Source organism: Mus caroli, chromosome 3 (assembly GCF_900094665.2).
Source record: "Mus caroli chromosome 3, CAROLI_EIJ_v1.1, whole genome shotgun sequence".
NCBI classification, from domain to species: domain Eukaryota; kingdom Metazoa; phylum Chordata; class Mammalia; order Rodentia; family Muridae; genus Mus; species Mus caroli.
Window position 1 is genome coordinate 13,822,925 of NC_034572.1, and position 14,578 is coordinate 13,837,502.

General features: G+C 39.9%; 1 pseudogene; it reads left to right on the top strand.

Annotated features, from left to right (window-relative positions):
• The first annotated feature begins 5,400 nt into the window (after positions 1 to 5,400).
• LOC110291638 lies at positions 5,401 to 6,615 on the top strand (annotated as a pseudogene).
• The last annotated feature ends 7,963 nt before the right edge of the window (positions 6,616 to 14,578 follow it).

The following is a 14,578-nucleotide window of genomic DNA, read 5'->3' on the forward strand; positions in this document are numbered from 1 at the left end:
TGCACCATGCCTGCCTGGATACTGCCATGCTTCCACCTTGATGATAATAGACTGAATCTCTGAACCTGTAAGCCAGCCCCAATTAAATGTTGTTTTTATAAGACTTGCCTTGGTCATGGTGTCTGTTCACAGCAGTAAAACCCTGACTAAGACAGTCACTAAATAAGACAATTAAGTAAAAGTAGTATGTGATCCTTATGAGATACAAAGTTTACCATAGGTGAGTGAGTGTGTGTGTGTGTGTGTGTGTGTGTGTGTGTGTGTGTGTGTGTGTTAGTATGATGTTCCTAAGGGATCATTACAGTAGAGCCACAGGTTTCATAGATTTCAAAATCTATGAAAAATAAAAATAGTTAAAACACACCCCCAGCAATGAGCATTGAGACACCTTGTTGTTGGTTGTGTCCTTATTTGTGTCCGTGGCAGAGCAGATGACAGTCCTTTGTTCATCCTAGTGTGATGACGAGCTAGATGGATAAGCTGTCTTATGTCTAGGATTCATAAAAATCAAATCAAAATAAATTCATCAAATCAAATCTAGGTAGCACATCACAGGAGGAGGAAAATAGAAAGAGACCTGTGGACAACCTTGTTACCCACAGACCTGCCCTCAATCACACGGCACAGGTAGGCCAGAGACTCTCACTTGCCACTTTGCTGCACAGAATAAATGGAGGATGTTGCCCAGGGATCCATTAGCCATGTGGCCAGCAGGCAGCAGGATATTGTGGTCAGATGGAAGAGAAAGAGAAGATGAGTAGCTTGAGCATTGTGAAGAAAGATGGAAAAAGAACTTGAGGGTGGAGAGGAGTGGCTTGCTATGAGTGACCAGGCCCACCCTTTGGGGCTAAGGTGAGGTCCCAGACTGTGTTGTCACTGTGTCAGTTCCTGGCTATGCAGCAGCAGGGAGGTCAGTGTCAATGTCCATGGCCCACATTACCACTAGAGAATATGGGGATGTCCTTGTTTGGGGAAGCCACCAGGGATCATGGGAATGTCCAGGGGCTGAGAATAACTGAACTTGCCCCTCACTGTATGCTGCAGCCTTGAGGAGAGTGGGTATTGCACCTCACCTGGGCAATACAGAGGAGCTGGTCCTGATGGTGAAGGCAGGAGTGAGCCAGTCCTGAGTGTATTACATGGAGATACCTGGCCTAAACCCTCACAGGCTGTGGCACTGCAGAGAATAGGCCCCAAACTTTGACTGGCAAACACAGGGACACCAGCTCTGGAGGCTTGAGGGCAGGTAAGCTGGATGTGAGGGCATGAGAGCAAGAGAGCATACCCTGCCTCCTACCAATGGCAGCATTGGGTGGCCTAGGTGGTGCAGTGCTGGAGAACTTACCCTGGAAGTGCAGATAATGGAGAGATAGCAGGCTCTTCACCCAGCTCAGGTACTACCCAGACCCATACCAGGACTCTGAGTTAGCCCAACCCAAAATATATATCATCTGCTCAAAAATGGTTAGGACATGTGAAGTGGCAAGTCTTGCTGTTTCAAAACCATTACACCAGGCAAAAACAGCATAAAATGGGAGGAGTCCCAGTGAGGATCCAATACTGATGATGTCACAGAAGCCAGAGACCTTGAGCCATACCAATAACTCGTTGCAATGAATATTTGCAAGTGAAGATGTGTAGACAGAGGGATAATCTATGGGACACAGTGTGACATACTAGAGCTTCCATGATGAGATTTTTCTATGCTTTCTTTTTACTTATTTGCTTGCTTGCTTGCTTGCAAGGAGGCTACAAGGGTGAAGGCTGTTTTGCTGAAGCAGACATGTGAGAGGATGTTTTGAGAACAGGAATGCTATATTTTACTGGATGGTTTCTGGTTAAAGGGCAGTTGATGTTTTGCTGCAGCAGATACTTGAGAGCAAACATGATATTTGGAAAGAGTATAAGTATAACCCAACAGACAGTGGACTATAGTTTCGTGAATGGGTGCTTTACTGGTCTTCGTTGACAAAGCTCTGGCCTTGCTTTTTTGCTGAACTTCTCTTGTGACTACATAGAGAGAATTGCACCAAAGAAATTCTTGTGCTGTTCTGGCTGCTTCTTGCTGCCTCTGGACACCTGCCAACTGGTAGAATCTTGTGGTTTCTTCTGGATTGAGCTGCTGCTGCTGATTTGTATTTGGCACTTTGCTAGTGTACTACACTGCTAACAAGAAAGATTAGAATCACCCCAAAGAAATACTTCTAAAGAGGTCCATGTCACCCTTGTCCTATTAGCCATCATTTTTCTTTACCTCTGGTGAGTAGTGGGATAGAAGGGAGGTTGAAGTGTTAAGAACCCTTATTAAATTAGGTTTTAAACAATTTAAGCCTACAGACCATACTTTTTTTTTTTTCTAAAAAGGGCTTATGGAATCCCATGTAAACATGATCAGATCAAATGAAAAAATACAAAGAGAATTTTTAAGTATCTAAGGTAAATATACCAACTCCATAATAATGATATTGTTATAAGACTAATAACAGATTTCTCTTCAGAGATACAATAAACCAAAAGGAAATATTAAATGTATTCCAAATCCTGAAATATAGTAAGTACCAATAAAGATTACTATAATATCAAGGGTATAGTTTAGAAACAAACAAACAAACAAAAAGATGTTCTATATTAAGAAAAGATTAAGAAATTCATAAATAGCAAATCATTATTCAAAACATGAATAAAATGAGTGAGAATAAGCCTGTGAGGGCTCAATCTTTTAGAAAGAAAACCAGGCAGCTAAGGGTGTTCTGAAATATCGGGGAAAAAGTCTCACATCAACTGATTGTCCAATACCAAATCGTTAGCTCTGAAAACATACATAAAAGTAACATTGCATAGACAAAGCAAGTTACACTTAGGAATATACTTGTTTGTGTGTGCACACGCATGCAAGCACGTGTGTGTGTGTGTGTGTGTGTGTATGTATGTGTGTGTGTGTGTGTGTGTTCAATAACAAAAAAGAGACCATAACTTTAAAAGAGAGTGGAAATTTTGAGACTAGAAAAGGGAAGGGGAAATGAAAAAATTATATTAATCTCAAGAAAGAGTAAAAGGAAATACAAAAGTAACTATCACCACAAAAAGATGAACCCTATTAAATGTGTAGGTACTTAAGAGAGAAGAAAAAAAAATAATTGTAACGAACCATCAAGCCACAAACTTGAATAACTGTAGAAATGCGGTAATAATCTCTACTTAGAGAAACTAGGAGAAAAAACTATAGATGTCAATAATATTAATAATTTCCTTGACTGTAAACAGAGTGACTTCTTGAACTAAAGACCAGATCTCCCTTCTAGTCTACACCTGTATGGGGCAGATTGCTCTCTCTCTCTCTCTCTCTCTCTCTCTCTCTCTCTCTCTCTCTCTCCCTCCCTCCCTCCCTCCCTCTCTCTCTCTCTCAATACTGTACAGTCTGCAGGTCTCCTAGGATGTCTGCTACAGACAGAGTAACAGGGAAGATACCTGCTCAGATAAATGCAGCAGCTGAAACACCCAAGGTACCCAGTGGCCACAAGATCCCTCCACTCTGTGCAAATGCCATATCCCTTCCAGTTTGAAACTCTGCCCAAGCAGATCAACATGTCTGTCACTCTCAGCACCACAGTCTCCCAGCACAGCAAGTCCTTGATACCTCAATACACCTGAAATGTATGATACTGACCTAAAATTCCATCTCATGAAGATAATAGAGACCTTTAAGGAACTAAAATAAATAAATAAATAAATAAATAATAACAAAAAGAAATACAAGAAACACAATCAAAGAGGGAAGGAATTGAACAAAGTGGTTTGAGACCCAAAAATGGAAATAGAAACAATAAAGAAATCACAAATAGAGGCAACACTGGAAATGAAAAACCCTAGGAAAGAGGTCAGGAGCTACAGATGGAAGCATCAACAACAGAATTCAAGAGATAGAAGAGAGAATCTCAGGCATAAAAGATACCATAGAAGATATTGACACACAATAGTCAAAGAAATTTCAAAGCCCAAAAAATTCCTAGTTCAAAACATCCAGGAAATCCAGAACACAATGAAAAGACCAAATCAAAGAATAATAGGAATAGAAGACAGCAAAGATTCCCAGCTCAACGGGCCAGAAAATATATTCAACAAAATCATAGAAGAAAACTTCCCCAATCTAAAGAAAGAGATTGCCATAAAAGTACAAGAAGCTTACAGAAAATCAAAATAGATTAGAACAGAAAAATAAATGCTCTTGTTACATAATAATCAAAACACTAAATGCACAGAAGAAAGAAAAAATATGAGCCTGGACAGATGTCATGTAGACCCTAAGAGAACACAAACGACAGCCCAGGCTACTATACTCATCAAACCTCTAAGGCATCATTATCTTAGGGTTTTACTGCTGTGAACAGGCACCATGACCAAGACAAGTCTTATAAAAAAAAAAAAAACAACTTTAATTGGGACTAGCTTACAGGTTAAGAGGTTCAGTCCATTATCATCAAGTTGGGAGCATGGCAGTATCAAGGCAGGCATGGCACAGGCAGAGCTGAGAGTTCTACATCTTCATCCAAAGGCTGCTAGTGGAAGACTGACTTCCAGGCAACTAGGGTGAGGTTCTTTAAGCCCACACCCAAAGTGACACACCTACTCCAACCAGGTCACACCTATTCCAACAAGACCACACCTCCAAATGGTGCCACTCCCTGGTCTAAGAATATACAAACTATCACAATCATAGATGGAAAAATCAAAATATTCCATGACAAAACCAAATTTAAACAATATATATCTACTAATCTAGCCCTACAGAGGATTCTAGGAGGAAAACTCCAACACAAGGAGAGATTCTATATCAAAGAATAAACAAGATATTACTCATGTCACAACAAACCTGAAAGGAGAGAATCACACACACACACAATACCACTTTCAACAACAAACAACAGGAGCTAACAATCACCTGTCTTTAGAGTAGAATTTTACCAGAACTTCAAAGAAGAGCTAATACCAACACTCCTCAAACTATTCCATACAATAGAAAGAGAAGAAAGACTACCTAATCATTCTATGAAGCCACAGTTACTCTGATATCTAAACCACACACTCAACAAAGAAAGAGAACTTCAGACCAATTTTGCTTATGAATATTGATGCAAAAGCACTTAGAACATTTTAGCAAACCGAATCAAAACCATCATTCATCAGACCATGTAGCCTTCATCCCAGAAATGCAGGGGTGGTTCAATATACAAATATTTATTAACATAATCCACAATATAAACAAACTCAAAGAAAAAACTCATATGATCATCCATTAGAGGCTTTCAAAGCATTTGACAACACACACTACCCCCTCATGTTAAAAGTATTGGAAAGCCTCTTCCTCAGGTCTGAGCCTCTTGACCTCACAGTGTTGCCAAAATGTGACTTTCTAATGAACTGATTTTAGACAAGCTGGGCATGAAGTGGAAGCAGGTTATGATGAAGGTGGACTTTAATGTTCCTATGAAGAACAACCAGATAACAAATAACTAAAGGATCAAGGTTCTATTCCAAGCATCAAATTCTGCTTGGACAACGGAGCCAACTCAGTTGTTCTTATGAGCCAGACAGGCTGGCTTGATGGTTTTCCATGCCTGATAAGTACTCCTTAGAGTCAGTTGCTGCAGAACTCAAATCTCTGCTTGGAAAGAATGTTCTGTTCTTGAAGGATTATGTGAGCCCAGAAGTAGAGAATGCTTGTGCCAACCCAGTGGCTGGGATTGTCATCCTGCTAGAGAGCCTCCACTTTAACGTAGAGGAAGAAGAGAAGGAAAAAGATGCTTCTGGGAACAATGTTAAAGCTGAGTCAGTGAAAACTGATGCTTTCTGAGTCTCACTGTCAAAACTGAGAGATGTCTATGACAATGGTGCTTTTGGGACTGTACACCAAGTCCACAACTCCATGGGGTGTGTGAGTCTGCTACAGAAGGCTGGTGGAGTTTTGATGAAGAATGAATGGATAGCCTTCCTGGCTATATTAGGAGGAGCTAAAGTTGCAGTCAAGATCCAGCTGATCAATAATATGCTAGACAAGGTCAATGAGATGATCATTGGTGGTTGAATAGCTTTTACCTTCCTTATGGTGCTCAAATACTTGGAGATTGGCACATCTCTGTATGATGAAGACAGAGCCAAGATTGTCAAAGATCTCATGTCTAAAGCTAAGAAAAATGATGTGAAGATTACATTGCCTGTTGATTTGTCACTGCTGACAAATTTGAGAAGAATGCCAAGACTGGCTGAGCTACTGTGAACTCCTGTATACCTGCTGGATGGATGAACTTGGGCTGTAATACTGAGAGCAGCAAGAAATATGTTGAGGCTGTGGCCTGAACTAAGCAGATTGTTTGGAGTGGTCCTGTTGGGGTATTTGAATGGAAAGCCTTTGCCAGGGGAACCAAGTCACTCATGTATGAGGTGATGAAAGCCAGTTCTAAGGGTTGCATCAATATTAGGTGTGGAGACACTGCCACTTGTTGTGCCAAATAGAACACAGAGAATAAAATCAACCATGTGAGCACTGGGGGTGGTGCCAGTCTAGAGCTCCTGGAAGGTAAAGTCCTTCCTGGGGTGGATGTTCTCAGCAAAATTTAGTGTTTTCCTGCCTTTGGTTCCTGTGCACAGCCCCCAAATCAACCTAGTATTTTTCCCATCTCATTTGGTGTTAGAGCAAGAGTCAGCTAGTAGCCGAGATGCAGCACCAGGAATTCTTACACAGTTGCACAGCATGTCAACTTGTCTTTACTGCATCAGGATTTGTCTACATTCTTCAAGATCCCATTTAAATTCCTTAGTGACTAAAATCATTGTGAATTGTAGAGAGCATTTACATTCTGCCTGTGAAAGGAACTGAACTGTAAAAGCTTAGCTCCCTTTGATGTATATAGCTTCTGGTTAGCTTTGTCTCTGTTCATGACTCAACATGGAAATACAATGAAATTCCAGTTGTGGATTCAGAGAAGTTGATGATCTATTAAACAATAAAGATGTCCACTGGGGGTGCAGAGAGGGGGAGTATTGGAGAGATCAGGAGTTCAAGGATGTTACCTAAACATAATTAAAAAAAACAATATACAGCAAACCATCAGCCAATATCAAATAAATGGAGAGATACTTGAAGCAATCCCACTAAAACCAGGGACAAGACAAGGGTGCCCACTCCCTTGGTATCTATTCAATATAGTACACGAAGTTCTAGCTAGAGCAATAAGACAATAAAAGGAGATGAAGGGAATACAATTCAGAAAAGAGGAAGTCAGGTATCATTATTTGCAGATAATATGAAAGAATAGATAAGCGACTCAAAAATTCTACTGGAGAACTTCTACATCTGATAAACAACTTCAGTAAAGTGGTTGGATATAAAATTAACTCAAACAAATCAATAGCCTTCCTTTATACAAGTGATAAAGCAGTTGAGAAAGAAATTAGGGAAATAACACTCTTCACAATAGTCACAAATAGTATAAAATATCTTGCTGTAACTCTTACCAAGCAAGTGAAAGATTTATATGACAAGAACTTCAAATCCCTGAAAAAAGAAATTGAAGAAGACCTCAGAAGGTGGAAAGGTGGATTGGTAGGATAAACATAGTAAAATTGGCCATCTTAGCAAAAACAACATATATATTTAATGAAGTCCCCCTCAAAATTCCAACCCAATTCTTCACAGACATAGAAAGAAGAATCCTCAATTTCATATGGAAAAACAAAAACATCCAGGACAGACAAAACTATTCTCAACAATAAAAGTACTTCTAGAGGAATCACCATCCCTGACCTCAATGTACTAAAGAGCATCAGTAGTAATATTTTTTTAAAGCATGGTATACAGGAACAAAAAAAGTTGAACAATGGAATAGAACTTAAGACCCAGAAATAAGCCCACAGACTAATGGACACTCGATCTTTGACAAAGAAGCCAAAACATACAATGGAGAAAAAGAAAACATCTTCAAGAAATGATGCTAGTGTAACTGACAGTCTGTATGTAGAAAAATGAAAATAGATTCATATTTATTACTTTTCACAAAGCTCAAGACCAAGTGTACCAAGGACTTCAACATAAAACCAGATACACTGAATCTAATAGAAGAGAAAGTAGGAAAGAGCCTTGAACTCATTGGCACAGGGGGAAATTTCCTAATCAGAATTCTAATGGCTCTAAGACCAACAGTTGAGAAATTGGTAACCTACAGATTGAAGAAAAAAACTTCACTAACCCCATCTCTGATAGAGGGTTAATATCCAAAATATATCAAGAACTCAAAAAACTAACCTCCATAAAAGCAGATAACCCAATTTAAAAATGGGGTACAGAGCTAAATAGAGATTTCACAACAGAGAAATCTCAAATAGCCAAAAGAACTTAAAGAAGTGTTCAAAGTCCTTAGTCATCCAGGAAATGGGAATTAAAATGACCCTGAAACTCCACCTTAGACCAATCAGAATGGCTAAGATCAAAAACACAGGTGACAGCACATGTTGGCGAGGGTATGGAGAAAGAACAATCCTCCATTGCTGGTGGGATTGAAAACTGGTATAACCACTCTGGAAATCAACCTGGCAGTTCCTCAGAAAATTGGAAATAGAACTACCTGAACCTCTAGCTATGCCACTCTTGGGCATATACCCAAAAGCTGCCTTACCATACCACAGGGACATTTGTTCCACTATGTTCATAGCAGCTTTATTTGTGCCACACCCACTCCAATGAAGACTGCGTGCTACACCCAAAAGCTTGGACACAGTCCCAAGGCAAAAATTTCATGGAAACTTAGCCTCCTGGAGCCTTGGCATCCCATAGCACGAATGCTCCAAACTTGTCCTTGCATTAGTCAGTGAATTGATCTGTGTGCTTTCTTTCAGTATCATTTTATTATAGGTGCCTCTAAGGAATGATTTTACAAATACCTAAATTAGGTTGAACTTTACTTCCTGGCGTTCACCAATGTCCTAGGCAGTCCTGCAGCTGACCTTGGACTTGGAAATTCATAAGAATGTTACTTGTTCAGACAAAATGTCCCAGTATTGACAGTTAGTAATCAGACATCTCACAGTTTGCCAGATAGGAGCTAGTAATCTCAGGACTAGTTCAAAATAGTAAACTTAGAATTCTCATTACAGACATGAATGGCAGCCTACATTACATAATAGTAGAAGGAAGGTGGGTTGTGGTCTAAGAAGGAACTAGAGTATTGTATTGTTCTTGTAATGGTTAGTAGAATGAAACTTCTCTGGTGCATGTTTTTCTCTAGGTCCAGGGGAGTAGCATAATTAAGTATTTACTAAGGAACCCATGGTAGTGGGTCAAATAATAGACTAGTATTACCCCTGGGCATTTTAGACTTTTCACCTGGCTCCTGTGAATTGCTGATTTTAGATAGGGCTGATCTTATCTCATTTGTAAACACTGCCTGGTTCCTTCCAGTCTTTATGTATGCATTTTTCTCTGGTTTTTGTAAAGAACCATTATGCATCTCAATGTACCTTGGCTGATGTATCATCTAGCTTTTTTTGTTTGTCTCTGTATTATAAGTCTGATGCTCGCTTTGAGAAATTACATTCAGATCAACACTCCCTTGTATTTGTGTCTGTTTGTCACCCTGGCTAACTACTTGCCTACCTGAATACAGGGACCCTGATTCCCCATGGTTTGAGGGACCCACTGAGTCCAGTCCATGGCATATTTGTAGTAGCCAGAAGCTGGAAAACACCCAGATGTCCCTCAGACAAAGAATGGATATAGAAAATGTGTTTCATTTTCACAGTGAGATACTATTCAGATATTAAAATTGAAGACATCATGAGTTTTGCAGGTAAATGGATGGAACTAGAAAATATCATCCTGAGTGAAGTACCCAGACCCAAAAGGACATACATGGTATGTGTTCACTAATAAGTGGATGTTAGCCAAAAACAGAAGACCTAGGATACAACCCACAGACCATAAGAAGTTTAATAATCAGAAGGACCAAGTGAGGATGCTTCAGTCCCATTTATAAGGGGAAAGAACATAATCATGGGAGGCAGAAGGAGGGAGGGAATTACGTGAGAGAGGGGAGGGGGAAGTGGAAAGAGGAACTGGATCAGGTATGGCAGGGAGGAGAGAAGCCCAGAGGATCAACAGAATGAGTAGAAACATGCATCCTTGGTCATAGGAGGGGGGTAACCCTCTAGAAAGTACCAGAGACCCCAGGAAGTATGAGACTCTCAAGACTCAATGGGATTGACCTTGAATGAAATGCCTAACAGTTGAGAGAGGAAACTCAAAGAGTATACCTCCAGTAGAAACACAGGGCCTCAAAGGGAGGGCTAAGATTACCAACACGCATTCAAAATTTCTGACCCAAAGTGTTCCTGAAAGGCAGGGACAAAAATGGAGAAGAGACTAAGCGAAAGGTAGTCCAACTGGGGATCTATCTCATGGGGAAACACCAAGGCTTGACACTATTACTGATGATATGATGTGCTTACAGACAGGTGCCTAGCATGGCTGTTCTCTGAGAGGCCCTGACACAGAGCAGATACAGATACTTACACCCAACCACAGAACTGAAGTCAAGGACCCCTATGTTTGAATTAGGGGAACAATAGAAGAAGTAGAAGAGGAGGGCAACCCTATAAGAAGACCAGCAATCTCATCTATCCTGGATCCCTAGGAGCTCCCAGACACTGAGCCACCAACCAGGCAGCATATACGACCTGGTCTAAGGCCCTCAACACATTTATAGCAGAGTACTGCCCGGTCTGGCCTCAGTGGGAGAAGATGTTCCTAATCCTCGAGAGACGTGAAGCCCCAGGAAGAGGGAAAGTCCGGTGGTGTGGGAGCATCCTCTCAGAGACAGGGGCCAGAACAAATGGGGTGAGTAACTGTGGGAGGGGGGCAATGGCTGGATTTTAAATAAAATCAATAATAATATAATAATAATAATTAATAATAATAAAATAAAGTTCAGCTTAACAGATTAGAGTAGTACATATGCTGCCTATAAAAACTCATTTCTCAACTAAAGCCTTCCTAGACTGAGAGAGAAAGCATAGAATATGCCATTCTAAGCCATGGTCAGTGGTGCAAGCCTATAAATCCATATATGCAAGAGACTGAGACAGAAGGATCACAAGTTCAAGGTTAGTGTGACCTACAAAACCAGTTCAAAGTCAACATGGGTAACTTAGTAAGACCCTATCTTAAAAGAAAAAAAAAATCTGGAAATATAGCTTGATAATAGAGTCCTTGCCTACAGTGTGTAAAGTCCTAAGATCCCCACTATTGCCTTAACCTAAAGAAAAAAAATGTCATTTGAATACATTGAAATCTAGTATATTGTATATTTGTGTCAACTAGTTAGGACCTAGGATTACTGGGAGAAAACATCTCTTGGAATAGCTATGAAAACCTACATAACCTCTAGACCTAATTTAAAAAGGACATAAGATTCTCCCCCCCCCTCCTTGCTATACATGGATACATCATGACCAGCTGCCCCCAGGATAGGTGATATACTCAAAGTGGGACTCAAATTAAGTCCTTCCTTGTATAAATTGTTACTTTCAAGTATTTTGTTCACAACAACAAAACAAGTAAGTAGTACAAGTCATAATATAATAAATATATCACAAAGAGACTAAGCTTAAAACAAGTATGAGACAGAGGCCACTACATCATGACCAAGTAATTAACTTAAAAGATATTATAACCTCTCTGTTCTCCCAGACCCAATCATCAGGGTCACCTCTACCACTACAACAGACCACCAGCTACAGCTTCTTCTGATCCCTGTCAATACCTTCTGTGGATCTCACAGACCAGTCCCTGATACTCACCTCCCTTTTTCCCAGCCTCCAACACCAACAAGTATTTCCCCCATGCACACACCTGCCAAGCAGGCCATTAAAACAAGCAACACATAGCCAACACACTGTGAAAATCCAGAGAAAACAGAAATCAAAGGACCAAACACCCACCTAACAATGACAAACCCAGAAGTAAGTACCTAGTCTTATAATTATCCCAAACCAAACTGCCTATAAACTAGCATAAACACAGGTCAATAACTTTGAGGGGCACATATCTCCACCAGAACCAAGCTGTCTCACCACAGCAGGCCTTGGATATTCCAAAATAGCTGAAGCACAAGAAAAATGACCTGAAAACTACCTATGTGAAGATTATAGAGATCCTGATAGATAAAATCAAGGAATCCCTTAAAGAAATTTAGAAAAATGCAAACAATTGGGGGAAATTACTAAATCCTTCAAAGAAAGCCAAGAAAGAACAAACAGTTGAATACAATAATGAAACCATTCAAGACCTTAAAATGGAACTAGAAGCAATAAAGAAAACATATACTGAAGGAATTCTGGAAATGAAATATTTATGAGTATGTACAGAAACTACAGCAGCTTCACTAACAGAATGCAAGACATGGGAGAAAAATATCTCAGGCATTGAAGATATGATTGAAGAAATGGAAGGATACATTAATCAAAAAAATATTAAATCTAAAATATACCTGATACAAAACATCCAGGAATGTGAAACTCTACGAAAAGACCCAAACCTAAGAATAATAGGAATAGAGGAAAGAAAAGAATCCCACCTCAAAGGCCCAGAAAATATCTTCACCAACATCGTAGAATAAAAGTTTTTGTAACCTAAAGAAAGTGCCTAGTACAAGAAGCATAGAGAACAACAAATAGATTAGATCTGAAAATAAAGTCCCCTTGCCACATAATAATCAAGACACTAAACATACAGAATAAAGAAAAATATTAACAGCTGATAATTATCTGTTAAGTAATTAACAGATAATCTGATATTATCTGTTAAGTAAATGATAATCAACCTACAGTCCATAGACCCAGAGAAGTCAAGCAGAGGGCTCAAAGGGGAATGTGTGGATCTTCCTGGGAAAAAGAAATAAAATAGATACTGTGGGTAGACTAGGGATGGGTGGGGATGGTGCCAGGAAGAATCAGGTAAGGGTGATAAAGTACAGGGAAAGACATCTGGAATGGGGGGAGGGTTGCAATGCACTATGAAAATATAATGGAGTGAAAACATTCTGGAATCTATGAATGTGACCCTAGTGAAGACTCCTAGTAATGGATGATATAGTCTGAACTGGCCATATTTGGTAGCTATGCAGAGCTTCTAGTGGTGGGACATGTTTTCACTGAGGTGAGTTGTTGGCTGAGATGGGGGTCCTTTGGAAATCCCCGAACATCCTAAGCCAATGCTAAGATGGAGGGTCCTTCTTCAAAAACTGACAGCAAGACAACATCCACACAGCTTATTTAACATTCAGAGGTCAAGCTGGTGTAGGCTTGGTGCCCTCACTTCTATGTTCTATCTTTTGCATAAAAAGGTACTCTGACAACCATGGAAAGAGAACCCTGTACACTAACCCAACCACAAAATCTTCCACCTACAATCTATCCTGCCTGCACAAAATGCTGGGGCAATGGTGGCAAAAAACTTGTAGTAGTAGTGGCTAACCAATGTCTGGTTTAAGTTGAAGCCCACTCCACAAGAGAGCCCATGCCTGACACTGCCAGGATAGCCAGGAACCAGAAACTGGGTAGTCCAGAGAGCTAGGTGAAACTAAACAAAACTGACCAAACTAAATAGACAGATAGACAGAGTAAAATTATTCCTAATGATATTCTTTTATACTCATAGACTGATGCCAACATAGAAAATTTGTCTCACAAAGAAAAGAATTGGAGAAAAGAAGGGCAGAAAGGCACTTACTCTAAGTTTAAGACCAGTATGGGTTGCTGAGAGAGATTATGTCTACAGAAAACGAAAAAGAAAGAAAGAGAGAGATTGGATAAAAATGAAGATGGAAGGGAGAGGGGAGAAGAAACAAAATTAAATGGAAGAATTAAAAGAAGAGAAATAACTCTTGTTTATATAATTATTAAATCTCTTAAGTAAAAATCATAAAAATGATTTTATTTACAGTAAGGAAAAGCAATAGAGCAACTTAATCAAGGAAACAAAATTTTCTACAAAGAAATTTACAAGAGTGTTAAAAAAAATTAAAGAAGGCACAAAATGCCATAGTTAAATTTGCTGTTGCTTTAAAGAAACACCATGACCAAAAACAATTGAGGGAGGAACAGTTCTATTTTGTTTATACTTTGATATTATATCTCACCATCAAAAACTCAAGTAGGGCAAGAACATGAGGGTAGGAGCTGCTGTAAAGGCCATGGAAGAATGGATGCTGCACATTTGCTTGTTTCTCATGGTTTCCTTAGCCTGCCTTCTTATAGTGCCCAGTTCCACCAGCCAAGAAGTGAGTGGCACCACTCCCAATGAGCTAGGATTTCATACATCAATTGTTCATTTTTAAAAATGCCCTACAAGACACAGGCCTCTTCCTTTCTGACCAGCACCCGGGTGGCTGGGGCACAGGGTCGGCTGACACCCGCCAGCTACCCAAAACACCCGCCACAGGATCTTGAGACTTCTGGTGAGTGGAACACAGCTTCTGCTCCAGTCCAATCGCACGGGACCTGAGACTGCTTTGGTTAGGGAGGCAGAAAA